Here is a 24,671-nt window from a genome sequence, read left to right as displayed (position 1 = left end):
CATGGTCAGGGAGCGAGAGAGAGAGAGAAACCACTTGTTTATGTGAGACACAGTATCATCATTGCGGTTTGTTGTTGATCTGATTACCATTCATTATGGCAACAAAAAGCCGACAAAGTGCAGATAAATAATAATATAATAGACTCTGCATAGGTCTGGGACTAGGCGGTACAATCACACACAGTTTTTTGCAGGAGGAAAATTCTGCCTCAAAATTCCATTTGGGATTTTGAGGCAGATTTTGACCTTCCTTGCACGCCGTTTGCCGCGATTTGCGCATCGTTTTTCGCTCGCGCCCATTGAGTGCTACGGGCAAAAAACTCAGCTAAATACTCTTTCTCTGCCTCCCATTGATGGCAATGGGAGGTCAGAGGCGTAACCACGTGAAGATAGGGCATGTCCCTGCTGAAATCAATGGGAGGCATTTTCGGACATTTTTTTGGCGCGTTTCATGGCGCGGTTTCCGCGTACAAAAACTCGTCAAAATACTCAGTGTGAACTCACCCTTAGCGACTTTAGTGGTGATTGCCCATTCACACCGGTCTGTCTTTAGTTACGGCAGATTAGCGACCAAACAAATCCAACTCATCAGATCGAGGCATCTAACATGGGGTGTCACGGATGGAGATCACTCACTTACTTTGCAGGGGGTCCCCAATAAATATAGATAATGGGAGTACACAGACCACTGTAGTGTCATGGCCGCCTTCTACTCTAATAATTACAGTGAAGCCCTCGGCTCAGGATCATTATCAGGTTATTACACCAGGACGTGTGTTATATTTGACATTGACGTCTCTACCTGTGCTCCGTCGCCTCCAGCATTGTAGTGTTCTGATTTTTCATATCTTTCTTTTATAACTACAAATACTTTCTGTCTTAGAAGATCGGCTGCAGCCTCGGGGCGCTCACATTGCCTGGAAGGAAGTCGGAAACGTCAGTAATCAAATAATCATTGGACACTAAACAGAGGCCTCATCATCACGTTTTTTTAGCCTATTAATTCAGAAACAGAGTTTTGATTTTCAGTCACAAATATCTTTGGTAGATCGTGAGTTTTAGAGGCATTCTGTAAAGGATCTGCCAGGCACAGCTTCGGGGTTAACTTCCATAGGTAATCAGTCTGCACCTGAGTCTATGTCTCTGAGACTGACTCCATCTTCCACCACTCAGGATGGCAGGCTTAGGAGTGGGAGAGCCTATCACAGCCTGGCCAGACGGAGCTAGCTCCCGCCCTCTGTCTATTTATACCTGCCTTTCCTGTTCCTCCTTTACTTGTGATTCTTCTCGTGTGGTTTCCTGGCCCAGCTACAGCTTCTATCTATTTGATCCTGCTCCATACTGACCCTGGCTTACTGACTACTCTCCTGCTCTGCGTTTGGTACCTCGTGCACTCCTGGTTTGACTCGGCTCGTTCACCACTCTTGTTGCTCACGGTGTTGCCGTGGGCAACTGCCCCTTTCCCTTTGTTTTGTGTTCCCTTGTCTGTTTGTCTCGTGCACTCACTGAGCGTAGGGACCGCCGCCCAGTTGTACCCCGTCGCCTAGAGCGGGTCGTTGCAAGTAGGCAGGGACAGAGTGGCGGGTAGATTAGGGCTCACTTGTCAGTTTCCCTACCCCCCGTCATTACACATTCATTGAGAGCTGGGACAAATAGAGCATCCAAACCATTTTACATAATGTCCTTTACTCCAGTAACATCCAGAGTGGCAAAAAAAACCGCTGGTGATCTATTACCGAATAATAGTGCATTACATGACACTAGAGACAGTTTTGTTTCTTCTGGAGTAGAGCTATTTTGCATATTTTTCCCAGGGAGCATTGCTCTTATGACTCCCTAGCAGTACCTTCCAAGAAGAGCTTAGACGGCACACAGTCAGGGCAGAGCTGTAGAGTCACCTGATGGACAACCAGAAGAAATGTGTACACAGGATGTGACTGCAGACAGGATTCTCGGCCTTTTGGCTAAGATCAAGTCAAGTATGTGTTCTTATCCGAGGTTAGCAGTCACCCCCGCCGGTGGAGGACTTGCCATCTTTAGGGGATGACAGAACGCTGGGGTGAGGGGCAGAGAACCACACGGTCATAGCTCTGGTGTACGCACTTGGTTTAAAGGTTCTGTTTGTAGGTGACCAGGTGACCGCCGGATTGAAGTCATAAGGTTGGGTAGTTTGGAAGCCTGAGTTGCTATGTGCCCCAGTGCTGGCGAGCCTGGGTTGCCCCAACTCACTGGGGGTGGGATCCCACTGAGTGATGGCACATTTGCACGCACTTGTCTTCCACGCCTTTTTGAGAACACACCATTATTCTACTGGCTGGGACATGAGGAAATGTTATACCTGGCGGATGCCCAGGCTGTATGTAGCACAGCGCACATCCACTTATTTAATTTTGTGTTTCACTGTGTGTCACAGGATTTTTGGGATGCGGTGCTCTTTTGGGACCCTTCCAAGGTCTAGGGGGAAAATGTGTGGCCTTCTGGTTCTATTTTCTGCTGGAAAACCTGGCCTCCCTTTTTCGGAGGGGTGGTGCAAACCAGATGCAGGCTCCAAGGCGGCCGCTAGGGTGGCAGCACAGGTAAAAGCCTAGGAGTTTTGCTAGGTCGTCCTAAAGGCCCTATTACACCGACCAATTTTGTCCAGTGCGGCGAGCGCCGATCAACGAGGCATTGTTGATCGCCACTCATTTGCTCCTGTCACAAGGAGCTATGTGTGGGGACCAGCGGTCGTTACTCCGATCGCTCGTCCTCATACATTATCATGTCGGCAGGGGGTCTTCCTGTTTACACATGGTTCGGAGGGTCAGGGAATGGTTATGATGGGCCTCTCTACTTTAGTAGAAGGGCCGCAATAGATCGCATCCTTGTGCACTTTTTATGCACACGGGTGATAGAAAGCATGACTCGGGCTCCGAATAAAAAACTAAATAAAAATGTGACTGGAGACAGGACGTATCTGAAGGTCAGTAGAAGTGAAAGTATCAGTAATATTACTGAACGTTATAGTCTGTCACCACTATTGCCCCAAAACGGCAGCATAGGTGTAGAGGATACAAGTTTTCTCATACCTATGTTAGCGATCATGCTGCATGCATCGCGCATTGTATGCTAATGAGATGTGAAGTGTCCATCTTTCTCGTTGTAAACTCTCCCCAACCCCTTCCCCTCTGCTCTTGAGTGACGGCTCTAGCAGTCTCCTGTGTCATAACGTGCTATTCGCCAGAGCCGTCACTTGAGAGCAGAGGGGAAGGGGTTGGGGAGGGTTTAGTGCAAGAGTGGAGTTTAGCTGCAGAGGATAACCTACCCAGACTGTAGCAAACCAGAAGATGTGATTAGAATTAGGTTTATAAAGGTTTGCAGATGTAAACAAGAATTTTCCTTCCAAAGAATTAAAAACCCAAATTCTATTAGAAAGTTGCATAACTTCATTAAACAATGAAAAGTTTTTATTCACATAAAAATGTACAAGCCCTCAAGATCAGACTCCGGCACCCCCTGCCGATCAGCTGACTGGAGGATACGCCTGCCATATTACCTTCATTGTTTACCAGGCACAGCGCCGTACATTCGGTAGTGGCTCTATCTGGTACTGCAGCTCAGTCCTATCTAAGTGAACAGGACTGAGCTTAAATTCCAGGCACAGCGACAAACAAAGGTATTTGTGGACGATCAATGCTGCAACCCCTTCAGTAAGCGGATAGAAAGGGCGCCGGGAGACGGAAACCCACTGATCTGATATTAATCGCTCATCCAAATGAAAACCCCTTTATAATGATACAAGGATAGATTAAAATATTAGCTCCAAGCAGTATGCAGACAAGCCACAATGTAATTAAAGGGGGTTTTACACTGGGCGATTATCGGGCAGACATGGCTTCATAGAACGCTCGTTGCCGATAATTGTCCTGTGTAAACAGCGCAGCGATCAGCAGATGAACGAGCAAACGTTGGATCATCTTCTGATCGTATTGTTTTAAAAAAAAGTCAAATATTATCGTTGTCGGCAGCACATCTTGGTGTGTAAGCCGGGAGACGCGCTGCCGACATGATAATAATGTATGGGGACGAGCGATCAGAGTAACGACGGCTCGTCCGTATCCATCGCTCCGTGTGACAGAAGCAAACGAGCGCTGATCAAAGATGTCTCGTTGATCGGCGCTCGCTGCACCGGCCGAATTCATCCGGTGTGATAGGGCCTTTAGGGGTCTCCAAAGTAGTCCATAAAGGTCAGCCACTCCTACACAAATACGATTCAGGAGGGGGGATGGGACTGATCATTTTGCGACTGCGGCAATGTTGGAAAAACGTAGCAAAAATGGCTCATCCATAAACCTGTACATATCCATAATATGGTGACCATATAGCTGTACTTCGTGGTATGTTCCATCGGATGCTGTATTATAGAGGCGTTCTCGGCTTCCAGGGAAGAATACGGTACCACGCAGATACACACACAGTGCCAGGAGGTCCATAATGAAGACCCATAGAGTCTATGGACCACCGTACAAAATCTGTGTACATGGCGATCATAACACTTGTAGGTTTTCTGTTTTAAAGGACTCATCATTCATTTTTTTCAGATTGGTGTTCAAGTATTTCCATCCTTTCCGTCACAGTTGTCTTTTTTTTTTTAATCATTGAGACCATTAGCAGGGTCAGGAAGCATAATGCAAAAAATAACTGTAATATAAGTGTGAACCTGACCTTAATGGTCCCACTTAGTGATTGACGAGGGATTCAGTAGAGGAACCTGCCAGCCACGGATGAGACAATACCCACAGCCGCCTGCACATATTGCTCCTGACACTGAGCTGTGTGAAACTTTTAATCACAATGAAGCAGCAGTAATGGAAGATTCTGTACAGCACTTATGTTCCTGACACTATGACCATAAACATGTATGAGGAGGCTTTCTTCTATAATGAGTGACATATTAAACATGATTTGCCTCTGGCTATGGAAGACAAGTGTAGAGAGAGGCTGCGGCAGCAGATAGGGAGTGAAAGCAAAATGAGAGAAGGGACCTCAGCGCCAAGAGAGCGATCGCTTACTGCATCCTAAACAAGTGATAGGGGCCGGGGACCATTTGTCAAGCTGAAAGCCTACTGCTGATGTCACCTGGGTAATGTGGCCGTTTTATGAGCTCTGTGCACATGGCCGACGCGTTTTGTTTCCGCTCTTGTTTGGAAATTTACGATCTCCCCCTCCAGCTATGGAGCCATCTATCTGCAGAGATATTCAGAGGTATTCCAGGAGCATTCATAAACTATCTTCAAACTGAAAACCGTGAAAAGCAACGCAAAGAGCAGCATTATACTTACTATTTTACACTGACGAGTCTGCTTGGAAGCGCTTATGTCAGGTCACGGACTACAGACAAGTGGTCGTCTGTGTAGTAGAGCACGGTACCATAAATGTGCTCACAAATGGTCTGCGGCTGTTGTTGTAGCGTGGAGTTTAATAAAACAAAATATCCACCTCTGATTACCTGGTTTAAAGGGTAACTAAACGTTAAACAAACTTCTGACATGTCATAGTTCTGATTGGTGGGGTCCCAAACACTGAGACCCCCACCAATCGCTAAAACTAAGCGGCAGAATTGCTCGCCTGAGCGCTCAGCCGCATCGTGTCTGTTCAGCTTTTTCCGGAAATCAATGTAACGGGAGTACGGGCTCAATAGAAAGTCTATGAGCCCGTACCCCGATACATCGGCTTTTCAGAAAAAGCCGAACAGACACGAAGCGGCTGAGCGCTCAAATGAGCACTTTTGAGGCTTCATTTTAGTGATTGGTGGGGGTCTCAATGCTCGGACCCCCACCAATCAAAACTTCTTACGTGTCACTATGACATGTCAGAAGTTTGTTGAACGTTTAGTAACCCTTTAAAGGCCTTGAAAAACAAACAGAAGTTTGAAAAATATTAGGTGAAGTTTTCCTTTAATTATGCAAATCCTATCATTTAAATATACTAATGTAAGGGGCGGGGCTGTGACAACTCATTGCTTTGTTGTCACTCTTGGCACAGCAGATAAATTCGTTACAAAAGATTAAAAGGTGTTTTCTCGAATATTAAGCCTCGTGTTATTCTCTGGACGGGCACAGGTGCCATGTATGATGTGGTCATGTGACCACACGGATACAGTGTTATAAGGATGAGAGCGGTGACTGTACTGTGCATACAATGGAACGGGGGCAGTATTTGTAAAGATGCAATATTGGTAAATGTCTTTAATTTGGGTGCCAGACCTCGTATTACCAGGTTAGAACTTCTCATAAACGGCTAAACTTGGAAATAAAGTCACAGGAGTAATTTCTAGTACCGTGACCAGGCGACTGTGGTGACCTGGGATCAATCAGCTTTATTGGGAACCGGTCACTATGACAAACCTCTTTCAATAAGAGCCTCACTGTGATCCCCTAAGGGTCAGTTCACATGTTGCGTAAATACTGAGCGAAAAAAAAAGCTCATAAATCGACCTGCGTTGCGGAATTTTATTCCGCAGCATGTCAATTGTATTTGTGTAAACGCTGCTTAATTGTTGCAAGTTTTCCCCATTGAGTTCCAAATATCAGTTTTTGCGATGGGTTCACAGCAAATCTGCTGCAAAAAACGCAACTTCCATACTTACCTAAAAGTCTGTGTTCCTCCCTCCAGCGCAGCCTCCTGGGATGATGTTTCATCCCATGTGACCGCTGCAGCCAATCACAGGCTGTAGCGGCGTTCACATGGGAAGAAACGTAATACCGGGAGGACGGCTTGGTTGACGTCAGAGGGCTGGCCTCCTGGGAGGACTCTTCAGTGTTGCAGTTTTCCGCGCTGTTTTGTGCGCTTTTTCACCCAGAATTCCCTGCAGTGCACAGGACGAATACGCTGCGTGCTATTACACAGCGTATCCGCCCCATGTGAACACGGCCTAATAGTTATAGGAAGGAGTATAATAGCATTCCCTAAAATTCACAATGCCCAACTGGGGGGCTGATCATAAATCATCACCCAGGTAAGGCCTTAAAGATACTCCACAAAGGTTGAAGAGCTTGAGGCAGAATGTCAGTGCATGATCCGCAGGTGGGGGTATTAGAAGCAGCGTAGACCGCCCAGATACGGCTTCCGATACCCGCTCTATTAATGCGGTTTCCATGAATATCTGACCCTGGTGTTAACCTCTATTGTTCTTGCACAATTCTCTGCCTCAGCGTTTGTTATATCGCAGGAGCACGGCATCAACGGATGAATTTCTCTCATAAGTATTCCTATGGCGTTCCTTTCTAAATGCTCAGCTACAAGTCTTCTGACTGACGGTGCGATGCAGGGGGCTGTATAATAGCTGTGGTCAATGGGCCAGGTCACAGGGAGGTCGCTGCTTGCCATTAGTCCAGCTGCAGAGCTCTGGAGACCACCCTGTGGCAGGTATTCGGGCTCTGCGGGTCACTGCTTCGTCACTATGTCATAGGGCACATACATCCCCAGCAGCACAGAGATTTCAGGACGTGAATCATTTTCTGCACAGTTATGATACACACCCAGGGAAATAGATGTCACACCTGACAAACAGCACTGCAATAGGTGAATTTCCCCTATGCTTAGACGCCTCGGGCATCAGCATTTCCTCCAACCTGCAAAGCAAAAGCTACAAGAAATGGACGACTCTGTTACAGGGAACCGTCTGCTGCCACAAATCTCTCCACATAATCAATACGGCTGCACAGAGATGGGAAGATTGGCTCCTGATCCAAACAATTCTTTCGTTTTTCAGTATCGGGATGCTGGATATAGAAGGAGCCTATACATGGAAATATAACTGGAGCCTATACATGGAAATATAACTGGAGCCTATACATGGAAATATAACTGGAGCCTATACATGGAAGTATATCTGAAATATATCTGTACAGATGGGAATTATTCTCCATGTAGAAAATCATTCACACTGTATTAAAGGGGTTGTCCCACAAAATACATTTATCCCCTATCCACGGAAAAGGGGATACATGTGTGATCGCTGGGACCCCCAGCGATAAGGAGAACGGGGGACTGAAAGTGCTCCATGAGAAGCTTGGGACATCCGGGGTCTGTGTCCGGCAGCTCTATAGAAATGAATGGAGCGCCGGTCGCGCTTGTGCACATGCCTGACAGGCGCCTTATTCATTTCTATGAAGCTGCCGGACACAGACCCCGGAAGTCCCAAGCAACCCCAACCATCCACATGACCATCCACACATATCTGCCACTATGCCTATAGGTTGTAGTCATGGATGTGTCGGGTGATGTGGTTCCGACAGGGCACCTGGATGAGCAGTTGACAAACAAACCATGTGAGAATCCAGCCATAGAGTCGTCCAGTTTAGAAAACCCATTGCAATGCACCCTGATAGGGAATTGTGAGATAATAGAGGGGGGTCCTCCGTTCGGGATCCTCATCTCTTGTCCAGGGTGGAGAGCGGTTATGTAGAGCGTCTCTGGAGGACTTGTCCTGTCCTGTATTACACAGACATCCCATTGGTATGAATGGATACTGTGTAATACTTCATCTCCCCTGTGGTGGCGCTGCCGGGAAATTGTACTCTTACTGCCAGAAATATGCACCAGATGATTGGTGATCAGGGGGGAGACATCCTGTGATCAGCTTATTGTCCAGGGACCCTTCTAACAAGTAGGGATTGTCTAAAGCAGAGAAGCCCTTAAATGTTGAGTAATTAGGAAGGACTGACTTTCTTTGTGATATTCTCTCTCAGGATGACTAGTGATTCTATTCAGCTAAAATTTCAGGGTTCCAATTTCATTTCATCAGCCAAAAACATAATAATAAAACAAGGTTCTGAATTAGGGCTGTGCTATTAACATGTAGTGTAATGGTAATGGCGTGCTGCAGTGTAAGTCATCCATTCTGCCCTCACAACTCACTAGGTACAGATGTAGCCATCTTTATCTGGACTCTGCATTAAATGCACAGTGGCAAGAAACTTTAGGCTATGTTCACACGGAGTATTTTGGGGGAGGAATATCTGCCTCAAAGTTCCAAACGGAATTTTGAGGCAGATATTCCTCCTCCAAAATACTCCGTGTGAACAGCAATTATCGCGCCGTTTTTCGCCCGCGGCCATTGAGCGCCGCGGGCATAAAACACGCTTTCTCCTGCCTCCCATTGAAGTCAATGGGAGGTCGGAGGCGGAAGCGCCCGAAGATAGGGCATGTCGCTTCTTTTTCCCGCGAGGCAGTTTTACTGCTCGCGGGAAAAAGACGCCGCCTCCCATTGAAATCAATGGGAGGCGTTCTCGGGCCGTTTCTGCCGAGTTTTGCGACGCGGTTTCCGCGTCAAAAAACTCGGCAAAAGACCCCGTGTGAACATAGCCTTAACTTGACTTTTCAATGGCTTTAGACAAACTTGGCTACATCTGAGTCTATAGCAGCAGAGATTGCTCCAAGAGGTGCCGGCCCAGGACAGGTTCACAGCCGACCGGCGTCCATGTTCATAACTAGAAACCCCGTCAAACGGATGTCAAAATCTCACAATCTTCTTGTCAGACATCAATCCAAAGGATCAATATATAGAATGTGGCATCAGTGGGGATGCAGATGCAGTGGCCCTCACCGCCCTCCTGTCCTAGCTATATATAAGCAGGGGTCCCCCAGTGATTCTGTGTTTCTATACTAGGCAGGGGCATAACTTGATGCTCCTATTCGTCAATACAAACTTTGTGACTACCCCCTACCAGGTGCCATTGATATACTGGTGTCTTATGTGGAATAGGATTTTTTTTTTAGCACCTTCAGGCTCCGGGGTCCTTATGTGACTGCTACCTCTGCACCCCCTATAGCTACACCTATGATGTTATATAAGAAGATTTGCATGAAGTTGTGCCTTTTTCTAATCTCCAGATTGAGGCATCAGGGGGCACCGCTCAATCTGACCCCCTTTTTGCAGCCTCTTTGAATATCTTTGCAGGAGTGGAGGTGGTTGGTATGAGAATGGCTGCGCCAATGTAATTATACTGACCACTACTCATAGGAACGATATGCAGCAGAGTCTCGGGACGCTCCAGAGTGGCACGTCGCTCTGCAGATATCTTCTCTATACTGAGGTGACTTTCAAGCCTTCACATGTCACACCGTGAAATTCACGTCCATCTGGAGATACAGGAAAGTCACTTGTTGCTATTCGAATTCTTTATTTAACTATTGGAATCTGTATCTCGGCGGCAGGACTGTGTAATGTGAAATCAATTTGCCCTTCTGTCTGACCTTGACTGATGAAGGCCACGGGAACGGATTGTGTGTCAGCTGGTGGCATGGAGAAGGAGTGATGAAGCTCGTGTCATATCTCTCAGACGCATCTCATAAATCTTGTGACATTAGGTGACTCCTTATTTTTGCTGAATATCAAGGAAGAAAGTTACTGTATCAACAGTACCGAAGGACAAGCAATACTAGCAGGACGCACACAGATGACTGACGGGCTCAGAGGAGTCCACCAGCTGCAATGTTTGTCACAATGAACCATCTCGCACGTTATTATAGGACTGGCTCTGCGCTGTGGTGACTAACGATCACCGATCGAGCGCCAAAACCAGCAAAAAATAACTTCATAAAAAATACATATTAAAGGCCTCGACCAATCTTGTAAAATAAAGTTTCATCATTGTATAATAAATGCTCAAGATCTCTGCTTGCTGTCAACTGAATGGGAACATTATTATTCAAGTTTACTTTCAAAGGCTAAAAACCCCATCCTGAACTAGTCCTTCTTAGGCCCTGTTCACACTGAGTTTTTTGTAGGCGGAAAAATCTGCCTTAAAATTCCTTCAGGAATTTTGAGGCAGATTTTGACCTGCCGGCAGAACATTTGCCAAGTTTTTCGCCCTGCGGCCATTGAGTGCTACCAGCAAAAGCCGCCGTGAAAAACGCGATCTCTGCCTCCCATTGATGTCAATGCGAGGTCAGAGACAGAAATGCCCGAAGAAAGGGCATGTCGCTTCTTTTTCACGCAAGCGTTTTTTACCGTTCGCAGGAAAAAAAGCACCTCCACCTCCCGTTAAACGCGTTTTTTTCTGCGCCAAAAACAGCGCCAAAATACTCAGTGTGAACAAGTGTTTACATAGGTGACTTGTTACAATGTATCAGTGTAGGTAATCCTCTAAAAAGAGCAACAGCACAAATCTCTCTAGTCCGGAACTCCAGGCTGACAACTCTTACCTGCACTAAGACATTGTAACAAAGCCATCAGCTGTGTGAGCAGAACTAGCTTTAAGCCTCAAACAGTAATAAGAATGTAGCCATTCAATGACAGCAAGCAATGATCATAAAGAATTTCATTATAACAAACCCTTTATAATGAACAGCACCTTGTATAATACCTGCAGGGTAAAATCCCTATAGAATTCTATAATTGCTGGAATATGAAACAAGAGGCAGAGACATTTCTACCCACAATCCTTTTCCAGACGTAATCCTCCTGTAAACGGCAGACAGCACCCCTCAATATTACAGGGCGTTTACTACAATCCCTGGGCCATTAAGGAGATTATAAGGTCCACATATTGCTGCCGTATTTATACAACAGGATTGCCTGCGTTGCGGAGGACCTGGATCTCACGCTCATCTCCGGTGACACATTTTATGGGTAAAACCTTTTTGCTTTGCTTCTGGGTATTATCAATTTCATCTGTTTAAGTTAAATGATGATGTAAAAAGCCCTGGGATGCTCTGCTGGGGAGAGCGGGGTTTGGTTTATCCGGGCTGCCGCTGATGGCTCGCACAGATTAGTTTTAATCTAAAACTCCGGATTTAAAAGCCGAAAGGAGATTTAATTCTGAAAAACCCAAGGATGAAAAAAATACTCTGTCGTCTATGTTCATCAAGAGAATGAGAGATTTATGGAAGCCGGTACCAATGGGCGTGCGGCTCGGAGCTCCCCAGGCGGGCCGGGTTTCCTTACTGAGTGTTTACAATGCTAGAAGGAAACCAGGGGGCCATGAATTATTTATCTTCTCTGCGCCTTTAATCCACAAGACGGTGAACGGATGACAATTAACCCACATTTCTCTCATAGTGTATTCTGTGCATTGGTAAAATCACAACACGTCAGTATAAAAGACCTCAAGAATACAGCATTGCCACTGGATGAGCCTGTACGATGGCAGATGTATTATCCAGTGGTTGGTATGACAGGCGTCAGCGTGTGCCACCACATTCTGCTCTAGCAGCAAAGCTTCTCGCGGAGAATAACTCCGTAATATGGCATATGATGGAACACGTCATCATATGTTTCTCAATGATACTGTATGGATATGTGAGAAACAGAAACCTCTGTATGTCTCAATATAAAACAGGAGATATACAGAGGTACAGTAAATAGATACAGAGGCACCATATTACATAGCTGTACAATCCGTAACACAGCCGTGTGAATGAAGACACAAGGTAGTATCACACGGCAGTTTACTAATAGTGTTTTTCTCACTAATGGTTACGATCTTAGTAGTAGGAATAATAATAATAATAATAATGATGTCATTGCTGCAATGTAATTCAGCACTCCACGCACTTCTCTCTGAGCAAGCAGAGCTGCAGTGTAAATCATGGCTAAAGGACAGAGCAGCAGACGTGACTAGAGGTGGATTTCAGGCACCAACAAGCAATGCAAACTTAAGGTCCTCATACATGGCCCGTCCTGGGCCGTGTAAACGAGCGTGATCAATGAGGCGGTTCGTTGATCGGCGGTCGTTTGCTCCTTTCACAAGGAGCTAGTATGGGGACGAGCGCTGATTACTCCGATCGCTTGTCCCATACAGTTCTATTGTGTCGGCAGCGTGTCTCCCTGTTCACACTCGGAGATGTGCTGCCGACAACATTAAAAGTTTATGCATTTAAAACAAAGCAATCAGCCGATGATTGAGTGTTTGCTCGTTCATCTGCTGGTCGCTGTCCTGTTTACACAGGACAATTATCGGGAACAAGCGTTCTATGAACATTCGTTTGCCTGATAATTGGCGACTATAAAAGGGCCTTAAGGATGGGTGACAGATACATGGGCTCGTATGGTGTAATGGACTTATAAACCAAATCTGAAACTAGAATGTTTTTTCCTTCATTAGAAGATTGCAATCTTGCTTCTTTACTTAACAGAATATTCTTCGAAATGATAAATCTCATATTTGACAGAACATGTACAGGGCGGACTATCAGGCACCGCTGGGCGGTTGCTGTGGAAGAAGGCAGTCATCTGGGTTTGTTGAACCCTGTAAACACTTTCACCCCCCAGTTTTATAACAATGGGAATTCATAGTGACGCGTGTCTTTTCTGAGAAAGTATAAAAAATAAAAAAAATAAAAAAATTATATATATACACACACGCTAGTCCGTCTCAATGAATTAGAATATCATCAAAAAGTTAATTTATTTCAGTATTCAATTAAAAAAGTGAAACGCACATATTCTATAGATTCATTACACACAGAGGGATCTATTTCCAGCAGTTTATTCTGTTAATGTTGATGATTATGGGAACAGTTCATGAAAACCCAAAATTTAGTGTCTCAGAAAATGAGAATATTATAGAAGCCCAATTTCAAAAATGATTTTTAATACCGAAATGTCGTCCTACTGAGAAGTCTGTCCAGTATCTGCCCTCAATACATGGTCGGGGCTCAGACTCTGCAAGAATTACTGCATCAATGCTGCGTGGCATGGGGGCGATCAGCCTGTGGCACTGCTGAGGTGTTATCAATGCGGCGTGGCATGGGGGCGATCAGCCTGTGGCACTGCTGAGATGTTATCAATGCTGCGTGGCATGGCAGCGATCAGCCTTGGCACTGCTGAGGTGTTATCAATGCGGCGTGGCATGGAGGCGATCAGCCTGTGGCACTGCTGAGGTGTTATCAATGCGGCGTGGCATGGAGACGATCAGCCAGTGGCACTGCTGAGGTGTTATGGAAACACTGGTTGCTTTGATAGCGGCCTTCAGCTCGTAGGCATATTCCAATCTTCTGATAAATTTTGGGTTTTCATTAACGGTTATCATAATCATCAACATTAGAAGAAAAATAATATATTGGAAATAGATCGCTCTGTGTGTAATGATTCTATATAATATATGAATTTCACTTTTTGAATTAAATTACTGAAAAAAATTAACTTTTTGATGTTATTCTAATTCATTGAAGAGGACTGATATATATATATATACACACACACACACACACACACACACACACACACACACACACACACACAGTACTGTGCAAAAGTTTTATGAAGTTGTGGAAAACTGCTGCAAAGTAAGAATGCTTTCAAAACTAGAAATGGTAATGATATAATAATATATTTTTTTTTATCAATTAACAAAATGGAAAGTGAATGAACAGAAAAAAAAATCTAAATCAGATCAATATTTGGTGTGATTACTCTTTGCCCTCAAAACATCATCAATTCTTCTAGGTACACTTGCACAGAGAGCACAGCAGCAGCACAAATCCCTGTCAGGATACCGTTATACAATGTATCAGTGCAAGTAAAATGTATCAGTCTGGAATCCAGGCTATTTAATTCACAGAAGATAGTCTAGACTGGATACAATTGTAACAAACCATCATCTCTGTGAGAAGGACTAAATCAACAGGATTTTTCTTGATGTCCTTTTTAGAAGGTCCATTGCTAATGACGATGGTGACAACGGATGTCAAAATCAGATTCAGAGTGTGAACAGACACCTACAATATCTCCTGTGAGAACTTATACTAACCTTAAGTTTCTTCATTGCCGCTTTATAACGTTTTTTTTAATTTCACATGCAAAACTGTAAAGGAGAAAACATTTAATTTTAGTTCTAAATCTGCTCAACTTCCTCATCAAAACGTAATGAGTTTTATTCTATGGATTTTTCATTTTTCCCCAGCATTTTGAGTCAATAGACTGTGCAGGAACATTTAATACAGGACAAGAAGGGATTTTCATCTCGTTTCCAGATTCATTAATTAGGTGAAGAACGGGAAATGTCAAGGATTTTCTCAATATATTCAATACAGCATGAAAATAGTTGAATTAAAAATGTATTTTCCAAAGCAATGGCAAAGATTTCCTGAACCCTATAAATATTCATTGCTCCGACCAGAGATTTAAACGAAATAAAGAGATTTGTTAAGTATCGTTGCTCAAAAGGCACCGGAAAGTCAATTAAAGGGCACCACATAAAGGGCACCGGGTGGCAGCGGGCCTGTTATGATGCCATCCAGGCATTTCCTCACAATAACTGCAGTCATTTACGGCTAGATACGATCCTGCCTTGGCTCGGAATGTTCTGAATCCGTGTCATAAAGTGATAAAACTCAATCTGTTAATTGCACATCTGGTTTAATATCTGCTTTTAAGTTCAACTGTAAAAATAATGCGCAGTAACGAGGCCTTAATGTCTTCGATAAAGTATTCCGGAAAACCTCTCCGCAAAGTGTTTATTAAAGAGGGCACTAAAAATCCAGTTACTACAAAGGGGAAAAACCAGAACACCATTATATTAAATCACGGCTTTATATCTCTGCTCCATTAGGGCAAGACGACGAGGAGTGACTCAAACTTGGCTGCATGGTCTAAAAGGGTCTGAGGTAGTCAGAAATCTACCTCCTGTCTCAGAGGCTCAGGCTTCAAAATCTCTGAAATCCCACCAATGTTTTACACTGCAGCTCTGCTTTTGCAGTTTAGCTGCTGTGTATAAGCGCAAGCTCACCGAAAAACAAAATCATAGAAAAAAAACAAACAAACATCTAAACCTTCTTTTCTTACTACAGCACACATACAGAGCGGGAGGGCCCAAGAAGGAGAAGATTTTTGAAAGAAGATTTACAATTTAATATACTCTTTACCTTAAAGTGAATGTCCATCTTTTAACACTATGACTGGATATCTGCAGGCAACACTAGAGACCGCTCAGGCTTTTACTGCATAATGTCTTATTAGTGAGTCCAACATACAATCAGTATGCTCTGAATGCTATAGCTCCCCCTAGTGGGGTCTGTGGACAGCCAAAATATCATGGGGCTCTGTGTCTATACTAAGACTCATAAAATAAAGTAGCTTGGACAGCTTTGAACAGAATTTTAGACCTTATTAGATTAAGGAAAAAAAATGACCAGAATGAATAAACCCCGTCAGTCTGTATAGGGTTTGCGTAGGACTGACTGGCTGCATGGCATGCACGGAGCTGAATGCATACGTTGTTTATTTTACATATCACTTACTCGTGAATGACACTACTGGCTCTGAAGAGGGCAGAGTCTGTGTTTGTTGCAGCATTTAATAAACGAGCAATCACCTTGTGTCCCCTAGGAGTCGCTGGACTTTGCAGCCGACATGTAGCATCTTCATTACTGTAGGTCGGAGTATAAGCGCCAGACGCCAAGTTGCTGCGAGTCACATCACGAGCATCTTCCCACAGCAGATGGTTCAGATGATTACCTAGGATAGATGGTTGCCTAGCAGAGCAATCCTCATGTACACACAGAATGGAGTCAGCCCGTGATCCAGGCTAGGCGTTCTGCTATTAATATTTGAGGGCTGCCTCGGTTTGCCAGCAATCATTTTCTCTCCTCTCCTGGCACATACAGATGGACGAGGCTCCTGCTGTTGTGCAGATGATGGTGTTTGCTGTGTAGCCTGTAAACGTGACTTGTTGGGCCTCTGAGGACTGCGCTGTGGGACAGCACACACACACACACACACACACACACACACACACTGCATTTGCATTTATTTCACAGTTCTAAAAACACACAACAGGCTTATAATATCTGTCAATAAACGCAGTTGACGACAATGACGAGATATCACATCCGTCTCTGCGTGGCATCAGATAAATGTATATACACTCCCAGGAGATATGCAGCAGACGGTAAAACGACAAACACACAATGCTGGACGTTTCATCGTAAACGTATTACTAACGGGCGCCGATCGACAATACAGCAAGTTGATCGGCATTCGTTAGCGCCATTTAAGAGAAGCAATAATTGGAATGTATGGTGACAGATGATGATTTGCATCTTGCCAGGAACACAAGCCCTGATTACATGGGGAGATGTGATGTCGAGAAGCGACCATTTTTATGACCGCAAAATAGATCGGATTCCCCTACAAACGACCGTTTTCTGCTTTTTCAGTTGATTGCTGCCTTGTTTACACAGCACAATGACTGGGAATGAGAGTTCGTACGAGCGCTTGTTCGGTCGATCATTGGTCCATGTAAAAGGGCCTTAAATTATAAATGCAAGTTCAGGACTATAAGGTGGCACTGAAGTATATGGCTAGGGCACTTAAACCAATGAATTTTCAAGCAAAAGTGGTTATAGAAGATTTTTGCACCTGTTCACCTGAAATAATTTTGTATATTAATAGAGAGAGAAATAGTTTGTAATCCTCATCCAACTAGGTCAAATACTACAAAAACCAAGATTAGCACTGAAGTAGAATACAGGATGTAACTCAGGATCAGTAATGTATGTACACAGTGACTCCACCAGCAGAATAGTGAGTACAGCTCTGGAGTATAATACAGGATATAACTCAGGATCAGTACAGGATAAGTAATGTAATGTATGTACACAGTGACTCCACCAGCAGAATAGTGAGTGCAGCTCTGGAGTATAATACAGGATGTAACTCAGGATCAGTACAGGATAAGTAATGTAATGTATGTACACAGTGACTCCACCAGCAGAATAGTGAGTGCAGCTCTGGGGTATAATACAGGATGTAACTCAGGATCAGTACAGGATAAGTAATGTAATGTATGTACACAGTGTCTCCACCAGCAGAATAGTGAGTACAGCTCTGGAGTATAATACAGGATATAACTCAGGATCAGTACAGGATAAGTAATGTAATGTATGTACACAGTGACTCCACCAGCAGAATAGTGAGTGCAGCTCTGGAGTATAATACAGGATGTAACTCAGGATCAGTACAGGATAAGTAATGTAATGTATGTACACAGTGACTCCACCAGCAGAATAGTGACTGCAGCTCTGGAGTATAATACAGGATATAACTCAGGATCAGTACAGGATAAGTAATGTAATGTATGTACACAGTGACTCCACCAGCAGAATAGGGAGTGCAGCTCTGGAGTATAATACAGGATGTAACTCAGGATCAGTACAGGATAAGTAATGTAATGTATGTACACAGTGACTCCACCAGCAGAATAGTGAGGGCAGCTCTGGAGTATAATACAGGATGTAACTCAGGATCAGTACAGGATAAGTAATGTAATGTATGTACACAGTGACTCCACCAGCAGAATAGTGAGTGCAGCTCTGGAGTATAATACAGGATGTAACTCAGGATCAGTACAGGATAAGTAATGTAATGTATGTACACAATGACTCCACCAGCAGAATAGTGAGTGCAGCTCTGGAGTATATTACAGGATATAACTCAGGATAAGTAATGTAATGTATGTACACAGTGACTCCACCAGCAGAATAGTGAGTGCAGCTCTGGAATATAATACAGGATGTAACTCAGGATCAGTACAGGAGAAGTAATGTAATGTATGTACACAGTGACTCCACCAGCAGAATAGTGAGTGCAGCTCTGGAGTATAATACAGGATGTAACTCAGGATCAGTACAGGATAAGTAATGTAATGTATGTACACAGTGACTCCACCAGCAGAATAGTGAGTGCAGCTCTGGAGTATAATACAGGATGTAACTCAGGATCAGTACAGGATAAGTAATGTAATGTATGTACACAATGACTCCACCAGCAGAATAGTGAGTGCAGCTCTGGAGTATATTACAGGATATAACTCAGGATAAGTAATGTAATGTATGTACACAGTGACTCCACCAGCAGAATAGTGAGTGCAGCTCTGGAATATAATACAGGATGTAACTCAGGATCAGTACAGGAGAAGTAATGTAATGTATGTACACAGTGACTCCACCAGCAGAATAGTGAGTGCAGCTCTGGAGTATAATACAGGATGTAACTCAGGATCAGTACAGGAGAAGTAATGTAATGTATGTACACAGTGACTCCACCAGCAGAATAGTGAGTGCAGCTCTGGAGTATAATACAGGATGTAACTCAGGATCAGTGCAGGATAAGTAATGTATGTACACAGTGACTCCACCAGCAGAATAGTGAGTGCAGCTCTGGAGTATAATAGAGGATGTAACTCAGGATCAGTACAAGATAAGTAATGTAATGTATGTAGACAGTGACTCCACCAGCAGAATAGTGAGTGCAGCTCTGGAGTATAATACAGGATATAACTCAGCATCAGTACAGGATAAGTAATGTATGTACACTGTGACTCCACCAGCAGAATAGTGAGTGCAGCTCTGGAGTATAATACAGGATATAACTCAGGATCAGTACAGGATAAGTAATGTAATGTATGTACACAGTGACTCCACCAGCAGAATAGTGAGTATAGCTCTGGAGTATAATACAGGATATAACTCAGGATCAGTACAGGATAAGTAATGTATGTACACAGTGACTCCACCAGCAGAATAGTGAGCGCAGCTCTAGAGTATATTACAGGATGTAACTCAGGATACGTGCAGGATAAGTAATATATTTACAAAGTGATTCAACCTTCTATGTAGATTATTTTATTCTCAAACAAATTTAATTTTGTTTTTTGGGAAATCTACAGTAATCTGGTTTTCTCTTTTAATGGAGTGTGTAGAGAGTGTATTATTAGAGGGAGGAAATATGAGCACAAACATTTCAGCACCATGGCCAGGGACAGCTGCTTCTTTTAAAGTAAGAGCATGAAAGGGCAACCCTTCAAAGGTAAGACCCAATCCCTCAAGGTGAACAGCTGTTTATCATGCAGCCTTTGCTTCATTTCCAGTTTTTAGGAGGAAAAAAAAACCCTCCCTGCTTGTAAATGCCATCCACATACACAAGTGCAGGACAATGCGGAGGGAATTCCTTTATACTGACATTGAGAGGATTAAATTGTTGCATTTATTCAGAACATAAAACATGTTGCTAATCATGTCACCAGAATTAATTCTATGTTTTATTGAAAGTAGAAGAAGTAATTACAGGTGTGCATAAAAACTGTTCCATACAAGTTTCCAGTTGTACAGGTCCAAAATAAATCTATGAGTCCTCCAGTAACTCTGTTGGTCTCCAAATTCAAACAAAATACACGGGAAAACCAATTGTGGCATCTAAAGGCTGCGGCTGAAGTAATACGGAAACGCAGAGACCCCCCGTGAGGATGTAGAACTCCACATTGATGCAAGAGTCCAGGGGTGCATATATTTTTGGCCATGGAACGTAATTTATGATGGTATGGCCCGTTGATCTTCAGTAATCTTGGTCATATTATCTAAATGTAGAGCAATAAGGGAAATAACAATTTTGGATTTCCTTGACCCCGTTCTGGCATACTCCGATATTTCCTACTTTATTCAGCGAGGATTTGGTACTTCATCCTGTAAAATGTTCCGTCTGCTCTACACAGGAGTAAAACTGCCGGCCGTATAATTTGTTTATGAGGCAATAGACAGAACCGAACAGTTTAATATGATCAAAACAAACCTAATATGTAGATGGGGTTTGAGGAATCTGCAGACTCGGATGATGTCGGCTGCGGATGAGAAGAACTCACCTGCCAAGGTCTTTGTGGTTAATCAATATTAAGAGGAGTGTAATCCACCCGCAGAGATATTTATAGTATTCTCCAAGAACAAAATATGTGCAGAGGAAAGAGTCTGGCAAACAGATGGGAGGGTACCAGAAGCTTCTACAGGTGAATGAAGAGTTAGGAACAGAAAGATCCCACATTGTCCAATCCCATCGCTGTGGATACGTCCGGCTGTGGCCTTCTATATTATATTACTATGAGTAAAGCCAAGTGCGCTGCATTTTCTTCAGTGTTGAATGCTATTTGCATGCTATTCTAGATTAGCAGTCCCTCTCCTGTCCTATTAGACGCTCAGGCTGTAATATTAGCCCCCATGCTTAACACTGCTGCATTGCTTATTCAGGCTAGTTGATGTATATAAGCACAAGATCAGCAGGAAGTCGGTACATGGATAGAGGATTTCCATTACAGTAAGGAGAGAATGATTATAAATGACAATAATAAGATTAACTAGAAACTGCCAGACAGACTGAGGGGAATGAGCCTCAGTGAGGGGCCCAGGACTAATCTACCAATGATATCACATGACACTGTTTATGCTCATTCTGTACAGGATCAATACACACGAGTAAGAGGGAAGGGTCTCCCAAAACATTGCGGTGGGGTAAGGGGGTTTGACAAAGGAGGACTCCATGTTCTCAGTTGAGTTTATAATATGATTTATACACTATTGAGCCCAAAAGGTGTTACCTGTGCAGAACTTTATACACAGTGGAGTAATAATATTATGACCACTTCCTACTTTGGACGTTGGCAGCGTGTAGCCGATGAAGAAGTGATGTGTCGTGGGTAGGCTTGGTGGGTATATAAGGGGTGCGATAGGTGGTCTGGTCACATATCACTTGTTGCCATGGGTAAAAGGGGAGATTTATCAGAGTTTATAAGGGCTGATTATCGGCTTTCGGTCCAGGGTGTCGGTATTTCTCACACAGCGCAGTTTGTGAACTGTTCGCGTGCTGCTGTGGTGACAGTGAATCGTGAGTGGGCAAGTGGCAGCATTGGGAATAACCGACTCGGAAACTGCGGCGCACCACGTGCCATTGATGTGAGAGGTGAATGTCGGCTACGAAGGTGCGCGAGGGCCGAACGACACACTACAGTGGAGCAGCTCACCGTGATAATCAACCAGGGGCGACCAGACGTGCGTCTAATACAATAATTTAGCGAATCCAACTGCGTATGGGGCTCCGGAGCCGATGGACGGTCACTGCTCCTGTGTAACAAAGCTGCAGCGCAAAAAAATGCTTCAATTTGCACGGCCGTATCGGAATTGGAGCACTGATAATTGGTGAAGGGTTGTTTTCTCCGATGAGTCGCGTTTTCTGCTTCATGGAACGGATGGTCGTTGGCGTGTCAGGCGAGAAACATCAGAGAAGAAACACCCGGCAGCCATTGCTGGAAGGACACGAGCCGGTGGCGGCAGCGTTATGGGCTAGGGAATCTTTTCATGGCGTTCTCTGGGCCCCTCATCCACGTGGACGGCTCTGAAGAGATTTGGGTGTGGATCTATCATTACAGATCACGTCCCCCCCTACATGCTGATTGTCCTCCCTGGGGCACATGGAATCTTCCAGCAAGACAATGCGACATGTCACACGGCTAGAAATGTCCGACAGCGGCTGGAAGAGCACGACCAAGACCTCCAAGTATTTCCCCGTCCCCCTATTTCTCCAGACCTGAACCCAATTGAGCATCTGTGGGGCCTCAATCGTCTTGTTTGCTCTATGGATCCCCCCCCCCTCCACACACACCATCCAGTAGTAAATGTGGGATGCTCTGCAGTCAGCAGCGCTAGATACCGGAGACCACCGACCAGCAGCTTATTGATCACTCCCCGCCCGTCTACTGCTGTCCGTGCTGCTCATGGCGGGTACTCTGGATATTAACTGCTAGTCATAATAAAGGGACTCCACTGTGTACATGCCGTCCTCTGGATCAACACGGTAGAATTACAGGTTGGACATGATGGACCGGTGTCTTTTTTCAACTTTATTAACTTTGTCTATGTAACACTTGGACTTCGGGATCTCTACACTACACACTAGATCTATTACATCACTGACATGGCATTGCAGCTCACAAGTTCTCAGGATTGGCTAGGATGGCAACACCAATGTATGGGGGCTTTAACATAATAGATTTACCCATATAATAATATATTTTAAAAAAAACGCAAATTAAGAAGGTATTTATGTCACAGCATCAAACCCTAGGAAAGCGTGTAACACATGAATTAACCCAAGTCCAACCGTAATGATTTGACTGGTTTGGGTGCATAGAGCGGAGTCAGTTCTCAATCTTTGGCGCTATTTGCGTTAATGGGAGGTATACAGGCAACACACATCCGCTGGACACCCAGAAACTGATGTCCTCTTCCACTCAACACATCACTGTAATAATCATCAAAGCAAGAAGCCGGGAGTAAGAAGGAGACACATCGAGTATACAGACACCTCCTGATTGAAAACACTTCCACATAGATGAGGAGACCGTGAACGTGTGACAAGGAACAGATCACTCAGGAGATACTCTGCGATTTGTTTTAGCATGGTCTAAATTGCTAGACTCCAAGGGATGAGAAGGATGAGCTCGTCCCTGTGGATTCATTTTTCAAGACAACGCTCCATCCTCCAGGTAACCCCCCCCCCCCCCCTTTGACATTCTGTCTCCAGGTGAGAAATCACAGCTGACGCCTGGAATCAGTGCACATAAGCAAGACGAATGTTGATGCACAGGACAGTACACATCCAGGTCTCACAATACTCACTGGTGATGCGAATAGATTGATGGGACCCAGTTTAGGATAAGCTGATGGGTTGTCTGTGGTTAGGGTATATTAATATGATTGGGGGAAGGGATGGTCGGTGCTCCACTCTGGACCCCTTCTCTATTAGCTAAAGTTGAAAGCATTCTTAAACATGGCTGACAGTGTCTATTAAAACCAATGGTAGCCCAGCCATTTCAAAGGATACTGTGCGATGTATTGGTTGCCTTCTTACCATTGCCCGGCATTGCAGGAGACTTTCCATACTACCAGTAGCTGCAGCTCTAGATGTTACTGGAGTATCCGACACTACAAGACTCCACATTGCAGACACAAGCAGAGCAGAAATATATATGGTCTCTATGACATATATAAGAGTCGGATTTACAATAGATGGAGGATGACCTGCCAGCCCTACCAGTCACTCTACAGCAGCATGTATTGCCAGTGATAAGATGCCAGGACAAAGATCTCAGATTCACTCCGCACTCCACGTCCAATGTTGCCAGGATTCCTGTGTTCTTTTCAATCTTCGGGTCTGCAGCTTGTCCCTGAATCATATTGAGGCCTTGTTCACACAGTGCAGATTTGCAGCAGATTTTGCATGCATTTTTAAAGTCAAAACCAGAACCTAAACAAAATAAATATATAAAGAAAGGCCTTATAGATCAGCTCTCCTGGATCCAATTCTGGTTTGAGCTTAAATAATACATGCAAAATCTGCATGATATCTTCAGTGTATGAACAAGGCCTTACATCAAGACCAGAGACAATAATAAGACCACATCCCCTGTATTCTTCTGAGATACGCAGAGTAGTGACGTGAACATAATGCAACACATGCTGCGACTAAAAACAGCAATCACAGTGCAAAGATAAGTGTGGATCTGCATGTGTACACAGCCCGAAGTGTGGACGCTGAGTGATGGATGCCGGATTAGTGGATGTAGAGTGATGGACGGCACATGAGTGGAAGCCGAGTGATGGGCGCCGGATTAGTGGATGTAGAGTGATGGACGGCACATGAGTGGAAGCCGAGTGATGGGCGCCGGATTAGTGGACATAGAGTGATGGAGGCCGCATGAGTGGAAGTCGAGTGAAGGATGCCGGATTAGTGTATGCCAAGTGATGGACGCTGGATGAGTGGACACAGATTGATGGATGCTGGATTAGTGGACCCCAAGTGATGGACGGCGGATGAGTGGACGTTGAGTGATGGATGGCGGATGAGTGGACACCGAATGAGTGGG

General features: G+C 44.4%; 1 long non-coding RNA gene across 11 annotated transcripts in view; it reads right to left on the bottom strand.

Annotated features, from left to right (window-relative positions):
• LOC142659011 (uncharacterized) overlaps positions 1 to 24,671 on the bottom strand; it is a 508,111-nt gene that overhangs the window by 190,141 nt on the left and 293,299 nt on the right. Inside the window, exons 5-6 of one of the 11 annotated variants that reach the window (XR_012850240.1) lie at positions 14,736 to 14,789; positions 803 to 917 (exon numbers count right to left, since the gene is read on the bottom strand). The exons of 9 other annotated variants lie outside the window; for them this stretch is intronic. This is a non-coding gene — a long non-coding RNA (uncharacterized LOC142659011). The remainder of the gene's footprint in view (positions 1 to 802; positions 918 to 14,735; positions 14,790 to 24,671) is intronic. One more of the 11 variants, XR_012850241.1, reaches the window with a different exon arrangement.

The sequence above is a fragment of the Rhinoderma darwinii genome, chromosome 8, assembly GCF_050947455.1.
Source record: "Rhinoderma darwinii isolate aRhiDar2 chromosome 8, aRhiDar2.hap1, whole genome shotgun sequence".
NCBI lineage: Eukaryota > Metazoa > Chordata > Amphibia > Anura > Rhinodermatidae > Rhinoderma > Rhinoderma darwinii.
Note: the sequence above shows the minus strand (reverse complement) of the source record. Positions and strands in the feature narration are given on the sequence as shown.